The sequence below is a fragment of the Arachis stenosperma genome, chromosome 4, assembly GCF_014773155.1.
Source record: "Arachis stenosperma cultivar V10309 chromosome 4, arast.V10309.gnm1.PFL2, whole genome shotgun sequence".
Classification (NCBI taxonomy): domain Eukaryota; kingdom Viridiplantae; phylum Streptophyta; class Magnoliopsida; order Fabales; family Fabaceae; genus Arachis; species Arachis stenosperma.
The window spans coordinates 49,522,488-49,531,501 of NC_080380.1; the positions used below are offsets into that span (position 1 = coordinate 49,522,488).

The window sequence follows — 9,014 nt, forward strand, 5'->3', positions numbered from 1 at the left end:
ACAACACGGCATGCGACTCAATCCCACAAAATGTACCTTCGCGGTAGAAGCCGGTAAATTCTTGGGTTTTATGATCACACAGAGAGGAATCGAAGCAAACCCGGACAAGTGCAGGGCCGTACTCGACATGAAAAGCCCGACTTGTATCAAAGAGGTGCAACAACTTAACGGACGGCTGGCAGCCTTGTCCAGATTCCTGGCGGGATCCGCAATAAGATCTCTCCCCTTCTATGCCACTCTAAGGAAGGGAAAGGAATTTGGATGGACAGCCGAGTGCGAGCAAGCCTTCCAAAACTTTAAAAAGTTTCTGGGACAACCACCTATATTAAGTCGGCCTCAGAAGGGGGAACCGCTCATCTTGTACCTCGCAGTGGGAAATCGGGCAATAGCTTCAGCACTAGTCCGAGAGGACAACAGCGGACAGCAACCCGTATACTTTATCAGCAAAGCATTGCAGGGATCCGAGCTGAACTACCAGAGAATAGAAAAATTTGCTTACGCTCTCATAATAACATCTCGCCGACTTCGCCCATATTTCCAGTCTCACACCATTAAAGTTCGAACTAACCAGCCCATAAAAGGGATCTTATAGAAAACAGACTTGGCAGGAAGAATCTTGCAATGGGCAGTCGAGCTGTCCGAATTTGACCTTCAATACGAAGCTTGGACGGCAATCAAATCTCAATACCTGGCCGACTTCATTGCGGAATTTACGGACACACCGGAAGTCCCCACAGAATGGAATCTATACGTGGACGAATCCTCAAATAAAGCGGGAAGTGGTGCATGTGTAATAATCAAAAGCAACTAGGGGACCCAGATCGAACTCTCCCTCAAATTTGGATTCCCCGCCTCGAATAATCAAGCGAAATATGAGGCACTACTAGCAGGCTTGAAGATGGCTAGGGAGGTCGGAGCTCAAAAACTTATCATCTTCAGCGATTCACAGGTAGTCACTTCACAAATAACAGGCAGCTACCAAGCCAAGGACCCCAATATGAAAAAGCACCTGGACAAAACCAGGGAACAGCTCGGACAACTCGAAGAATATGAGATTCGACACATACCCCGAGAACAGAATGCCCGGGCCGATGCACTCTCAAAACTAGCCAACACCAAACCGGGAGGTAACAATAGAAGCCTTATCCAAGAAATTCTACAGAAGCCATCAATCTCGGAAGAAGAAAAGGTCCTAGCAATAACAGGTCGCGGTCAGGGATGGATGACCCCCATAATTAATTACCTCACAACAGAGGCCCTCCCTACAGATGAGAAAGAGGCAAAGAAGTTAAAACGGAAAGCACAATACTATACCATCATAAATAACAATTTATACAAAAGAGGGATTTCAACACCATTGCTAAAATGCGTGCCGACTTACAATACTAAGGACATCTTAGAAGAAGTACACAGTGGCATTTGTGGCAATCACCTCGGAGCACAAGCACTCGCCAAAAAAGTACTACGGGCCAGATTCTATTGGCCAACCCTACAAAAAGAAGCCACAGACTTCGTAAAGACATGTTCGCCATGTCAGAAGCATTCCAACTTCCACACCACTCCGTGATAAACCACTATTTTATGGTTTATCTTATGCTCAATTGAGTGGTTTTTATCAACTCTTTACTCACTTATTCATACAAATCGCATGTTTTACATTTTCCTTCCTGATTTTGTGCTATGATTGAAAACATGCTTCTTTGATCTTATATTTACTTATTATTAATCCTCTCTTATTACCATTAGATGCCTTGATATGTGTGTTAAGTGTTTTCAGATATTATAAGGCAGGAATGGCTTGGAGGATGGAAAGAAAGCATGCAAAAGTGGAAGGAATGCAAGAAGTTGGAGAAATTGCTAAGCTGTCCAGCCTGACCTCTTCGCACTCAAACGGCTATAACTTTAGCTATAGAGGTCCAAACGACGCGGTTCCAGTTGCGTTGGAAAGCTAACGTCCGGGGCTTCGATTTTGATATATAATTTACCAAAGCTGCCCCGACGCCAGGCGACGCGACCGCGTGGGTCACGCGGACGCGTGACCTGGCAGGAACGCAACCCGCGCGGCCGCGTGGATGACGCGGCCGAGTCACTCTTCTGCGACCTGTACAGACCAGAAAGCGCTGGGAGTGACTTCTGAGCTGCTTTTGACCCAGTTTTCAGCCCAGAACACATAGATTAGAGGCTATAAAGTGGGGAAATGCATGCATTCATAATGATTCACTCATAATTCACTTTCCATGATTTAGATTTAGTTTTGAGAGAGGTTCTCTCCTCTCTCTCTTTAGGATTAGGATTTAGGATTTAGGACTTCTCTTAGTTTTAAGAGTGACTCTCAATCCCAGGTTCAATGTTCTTTTACTTTATGTTTATTTCTTATTTTTAGACATTTGAATGCTTGCTTGTATTAATTATGTTGCCTATTTGGCCTATGCCACTTTCATGATGATTTTCTTATTTAATGATATTTGAGATATTTTAGTTTATGATTATTCCTTTTTATTATTCCTAATCTGAGGATATTGTTACTCTAGTAGATTTAGTTTTTCCCCTTTTGGCCTTGGTTAAATAATTGGTAACTCTTGAGTTATCAAACTCATTGTTAGTTGAGAATCGGAATTAATTCATCCACTTAACTTACCTTCATAGTTAGAGGTTAACAAAGTGGGAGAAAAATCCAATTCTCATCACAATTGATAAGGATAACTAGGAAAGGACCTCCAGTTCTTAGACCTTGCCAAGGGTTTATTTTACAGCTATTATTATTTTATTTTATTTGTCATATAATATATTCCCACCTTACTTCCAAAACCCCAATTTTACCTTTTTCATAGCCAATAATAAGAACATACCTCCCTGCAATTCCTTGAGAAGACGACCCGAGGTTTAAATACTTCGGTTATCAATTTATTTAGGGGTTTGTTACTTGTGACAACCAAAACGTTTGTACGAAGGGATTTCTGTCGGTTTAGAGTCTACATCTACAACGCGACTGTTTTTATGAAATTCTTTACTGGCAAAAATCCTAACGTCAAAATGGCGCCGTTGCCGGGGAATTACAAACGTGTGCCTTATTATTGGTTATTGTAAATTTTTTCAAAAAAAATATTTATCTTTTTTCAAAATCTTATCTTTTTCAAAATGTTTTCTTTTTGTTGATTTTTATTTTTATTTTGTCTCACTATTATGAACTCTCACCCCTTTGGCTATGAGTCTGGTTACAATTATGTTGCAGGAAGAGGAAACTATAATGAGAACAGGCATCAAGGTTGGAACAATCAAAGATGGGAGGAGCCACAAGGATTTGATCAACCCTCATGGCAACAACCACCTCCAATGGACTATCAACAACCACCACCATATGCCTATGAACCCTTTCCTCAACATAACTTTGGACTACCACACTCACAAGCCCCTTTCCGCCATTCACCTCCATATGACCCTAACCCTCAACCACCATACCAACCACCTTATGAGCCATATGAACCATATATAGAACCACCCCAATTCCAACCCAATTACTCACAAGAACCACCACTTCAATATTCACCATCTCCATATCCATCAATCCAAGAGCATTATGATCCTACTTATGAAAACCGAGTGCAACAAGAGGCAAAGGATCGTCTCAAGGAAACAATAGATCGATTTCAAGCAACCACTCAACAACTGGGGCAAGTATTAATTCAATGGGCTTCTAGACGCTTAAATACACAAGGATCAGCCACAGCTCCATGTGGACAGTCTAGTGAAGAGCATAGCATAAAGGAGATACCAGAAACTCCAGTGGACAAGACAGAGCATGAATTCATACTAGAACAAGTAGAAGAAGCTATCATTGTTCAAGAAGAAGAGTTGGTTGAAGACTTAGGAGACGCAGAACCTCCATGGGAAAGACAAGACATAGAGCCTCCTTCCAAGATGGTTGAAATTGATGCTAAAGAGGGTGTACAACCTCCAAAGCATATCATAGTTGAAGACTTGGAAGAGGTTGATCAAGAGATTAAGATTCAAGAAGAAGAAGCACAACCTCCCATGCCCTTGGAAAGCAATGAAAAGGAGATTGAATTGAAAGAGAGCTACCAAGAGGAAGAGGTTGAAATTGAAGAAGTTTGTAAAGAGGTGGTAATTATCAGAGAAGAGCACAAGGGAGTGGAGCTTGCAATTTCATTAAAGATACCTCCCCCTAAGTCGCCATCATCCTTCACAACATTCAAGTGGGTAAAATTCATATCCCATAGCTTTCTGATCCCACTTGAATATGGGCTACTGGAGACGGATGGTCAACTTAGAGCTCTTTGTGGCATTAAGAGTAAAAGGAAGATGGTCAGTGGTAAGAATTGCCCTGCAAGGTTCATCATGGTTGGAAGCTTTAAGCTTAAACGTAAAGGTTGGTATAGAGCTCAACTGAATAGGTCTAGGAAGTTGTTTGGCCGCTTTAGTGAGAATTCAGATTGCTTGCTACCTGGATGGAATCATGATAATCAACACGAAGACGGGTGTAAAAGCAAGATTTGGGATCCTGGAATCTGTTCTGACATCCAACACCCCGGGAGCCTAAGAATCTTTTTGAAGCTGCTCAAGGGTTTTACATGCCTAGTTTGGGACCCCGGAGGTTACTGGAATCACAAACACTGGTGGAGATTCCTGGATGAGTTCAAGCATAAGCCACCATAACAGGAAGCTTATCAAATGTCCAACTTAAGGACTTTAACTAAAAGTGCTAGGTGGGAGACAACTGATGAGCGGATAATTTGTACGCTTTTTGGCATTGTTTTTAGTATGTTTTTAGTAGTTTTAGTTGAGTTCTTAATATATTTTTATTAGTTTTTAGTTAAAATTCACTTTTCTGGACTTTACTATGAGTTTGTGTGTTTTTCTGTGATTTCAGGTATTTTCTGGCTGAAATTGAGGGACCTGAGCAAAAATCTGATTCAGAGACTGAAAAGGACTGCAGATGCTGTTGGATTCTGACCTCCCTGCACCCGAAGTGAAATTTCTGGAGCTACAGAAGCCCAATTGGCGCGCTCTCAACGGCGTTGGAAAGTAGACATCCTGGGCTTTCCAGCAATATATGATAGTCCATACTTTGCCCAAGATTTGATGGCCCAAACCGGCGTTCAAAGTCACCTACAGAAATTCCAGCGTTAAACGCCGGAACTGGCACCTAATTGGGAGTTAAACGCCCAAACTGGCATAAAAGCTGGCGTTTAACTCCAAGAGAAGTCTCTACACGAAAATGCTTCATTGCTCAGCCCAAGCACACACCAAGTGGGCCCGGAAGTGGATTTTTATGTCATTTACTCATCTCTGTACACCCTAGGCTACTAGTTTTCTATAAGTAGGACCTTTTACTATTGTAATAGAGATATAGAGAGTCTTTTGATCATGTTTTGATGATTGAACTCACTTTGGGAGGCTGGCCATTCGGCCATGCCTAGACCTTGTTCTTATGTATTTTCAACGGTGGAGTTTCTACACACCATAGATTAAGGTGTGGAGCTCTGCTGTACCTCAAGTATTAATGCGATTACTATTGTTCTTCTATTCAATTCCGCTTGTTCTTTGTCCAAGATATCACTTGTTCTTCAATCTGATGAAGGTGATGATTGACACTCATCATCATTCTCACCTATGAACAAGGTGACTGACAACCATTCTTGTTCTACAAACATCTGAGGCTTAGTGAATATCTCTTGGATTTCTGATTGCATGATGCATGGTTGATCGCCTGACAACCGAGTGCTCGCCTGACAAACGAGCCAGCCATTCCGTGAGATCAGAGTCTTCGTGGTATAGGCAAGAACTGATGGCGGCATTCAAGAGAATCCGGAAGGTCTAACCTTGTCTGTGGTATTCTGAGTAGGATTCAATGATTGAATGACTGTGACGTGCTTCAAACTTCTAACCTGCTGGGCGTCAGTGACAGACGCAAAAGAGGGATTCTATTCCAGTAGGAGCGGGAACCGACCGGTGATTGGCCGTACTGTGACAGAGTGCGTGAGCATTAGCTTTCACTGCGAGGATGGGAGGTAGCCATTGACAACGGTGAAACCCTACACGAGCTTGCCATGGAAAGGAGTAAGAAGGATTGGATGAAGGCAGTAGGAAAGCAGAGAGACGGAAGGGAAGGCATCTTCATACGCTTGTCTGAAGCTCTTACACCAATGATATACATAAGTATCTCTATCTTTATCTTTTATGTTATTTTCGTTCATCACTATATCCATTTGAGTCTGCCTGACTGAGATTTACAAGATGACCATAGCTTGCTTCATACCACCAATCTCCGTGGGATCGACCCTTACTCACGTAAGGTTTATTACTTGGACGACCCAGTGCACTTGCTGGTTAGTTGTGCGAAGTTGTGTTTATGCCATGGTATTGAGCACCAAGTCTTTGGAGCCATTACTAGGGATTGTTTATGTTTTGAAAAGTATTGATCACAATTTCGTGCACCAAGTTTTTGGCGCCGTTGCCGGGGAATTAAATGTCCTAACTATGGTTTCGCATTTGTTCCCTGCAATAACAGTGCCAAGTTTTGATCCGGCAACTGCACCAAGTTTTTGGCGCCGTTGCCGGGGATTGTTCTTGTGTATGGACAACTGACGGTTCATCTTGTTGCTTAGATTAGGCATTTATTTTTTTTCGAAATTCTTGAAGATGAATTCTAGATTTTCATGATGATTTGCTGAAATCTGGCTGGCTGTAAAGCCATGTCTAATTTCATTGGACCGAGGTTTCAACTTATCATCACAAGAGCTTGTTGATCTTGCTTTTGGAGCAGTGATCTGCTAAGGCTTGGCTGGCCTTTGGCCATGTCTAGTGTTTTGGACCGAAGCTTTCTTTGAAAGCTTGGCTGGCTGTGAAGCCATGTCTAATTCCTGGACCGGAGTCTTAGACTAGCATTGCACTGATTCCTGGAATTCTCATTAAGAATTTTGATATCTTTTTCCACTTAATTTTCGAAAAAAAAAAATTACAAAATCATAAAAACCAAAAATATTTGATGTTTCTTGCTTAAAGTCTAGTGTCTCATCTTAAGTTTGGTGTCAATTGCATGCATTCATTCATGTGTCTTATGGATCTTCAAGTAATTCTTGATGATTTCTTACTCTGATCTTTGAATTCTTTTGACTTGAGTGTTTATGTGTCTCATATAGTGTCAGTAGTATACAAACTGCTAAGTTTGGTGTCTTGCATGCATTGTTATTTGATTCTTGTTGCATTTTGATTATTAAAAATCCAAAAATATTTTTAATATGTGTCTTTTCAAGTCAATAATACAGAGAATTGAAGATTCAGAACATACTGCAGAGGAATTATACAGAAAAAGCTGAGCATTCGAAAATGCCCAGTGAAGAAGGCAGACTGGCGTTTAAACGCCAGCCAGGGTACCTGGTTGGGCGTTTAACGCCCAAAAAGGGTGCATTTTGGGCGTTAAACGCCAGAATGTATACCATTCTGGGCGTTTAATGCCAGGATGGTGCTAGGGGGAAGATTTGGTTTTTCAAATCAAATTTTTTTTTCAAGTTTTCAAAGTTTTTCAAAATCAAATCTTTTTCAAATCATATCTTTTCAATCAAATGCTTTCAAAATTAATTTCTTTCCTTTTTCAAAGATACTTACTAACAATTAATGATTTGATTGAACATTTTTTGCCTTTTCTGTTAAGGAAGGTTTTATGTTTGAATCATATCTTTTCTTGTTAGGCAAGTCATTAATTTTTAAAATCAAATCTTTTTAAATTGTTTTCAAAATCAAATCTTTTTAAAATTGTTTTCAAATCATATCTTCTCAATCACATCTTTTTCAAAATAAGTTTTCAATCAAATCTTTTTAACTTCTAATTTCAAAATCTTTTTCAAAAATCACTTGATTTCTTTTTCACTCTGAATTTTCGAAAATTATCAATCAATTTTTCAAAATGTTTTCAAAATCTTTTTAATTAAATTTTCGAAAATTCTCTCCCCTCCTTCTCACATCCTTCTATTTATGGAGTACTACTCCTTCTCAATGCACAATTCGAACCTTATCTAAGTAAAGTTTGAATTCTTCTTCTCCTTCTTCTTTCTATTTCTCTTTTCCTCTGACACCTCAAGGGATCTCTATACTGTGACATAGAGGATCCCACATTTTCTTGTTCTCTTCTCTTTCATATAAGCAGGAGCAGAGACAAAGGCATTCTTGTTGAAGCTGACCCTGAACCCGAATGGACCTTGAAGAGAAAGTTAAGAGAAGCCAAAGCACAACTCTCTTTAGAGGACCTGACCGAATTCTTCAAAGAAGAAGAAGACATGGCAGCCGAAAACAACAATAATGCAAACAATGCAAGGAAGGTGCTGGGTGACTTTACTGCACCTACTCCTGATTTTTATGGGAGAAGCATCTCTATCCCTGCCATTGGAGCAAACAACTTTGAGCTTAAGCCTCAATTAGTTTCTCTAATGCAACAGAACTGCAAGTTCCATGGACTTCCAATGCAAGATCCTCATCAGTTCTTAGCTGAATTCTTGCAAATCTGTGACACAGTCAAGACTAATGGGGTTGACCCTGAGGTCTATAGACTGATGCTATTCCCTTTTGCTGTAAGAGACAGAGCTAGAATATGGTTGGACTCTCAACCTAAAGAAAGCCTGGACTCTTGGGAAAAGCTAGTCAATGCCTTCTTGGCAAAGTTCTTTCCACCACAAAGATGGAGTAATCTTAGAGTGGAAGTCCAAACCTTCAGACAGAAGGATGGTGAATCCCTCTATGAAGCTTGGGAAAGATACAAACAATTGATCAGAAAATGTCCTTCAGACATGCTTTCTGAATGGAGCATCATAGGTATTTTCTATGATGGTCTCTCTGAACTATCCAAGATGTCTTTGGATAGCTCTGCTGGAGGATCTCTTCATCTGAAGAAGACGCTTACAGAGGCTCAAGAGCTCATTGAGATGGTTGCAAATAACCAATTCATGTACACTTCTGAAAGGAATCCTGTAAACAATGGGACTAGTCAGAAGAAAGGAGTT

At 40.7% G+C, this 9,014-nt stretch overlaps 1 non-coding gene across 1 annotated transcript; it reads right to left on the reverse strand.

The window, feature by feature from the left end:
• Positions 1 to 8,699: 8,699 nt before the first annotated feature.
• LOC130978411 (small nucleolar RNA R71) lies at positions 8,700 to 8,808 on the reverse strand. Its single transcript, XR_009086056.1, has one exon. It is a non-coding gene; the product is annotated as a small nucleolar RNA R71 (small nucleolar RNA).
• Positions 8,809 to 9,014: the final 206 nt, after the last annotated feature.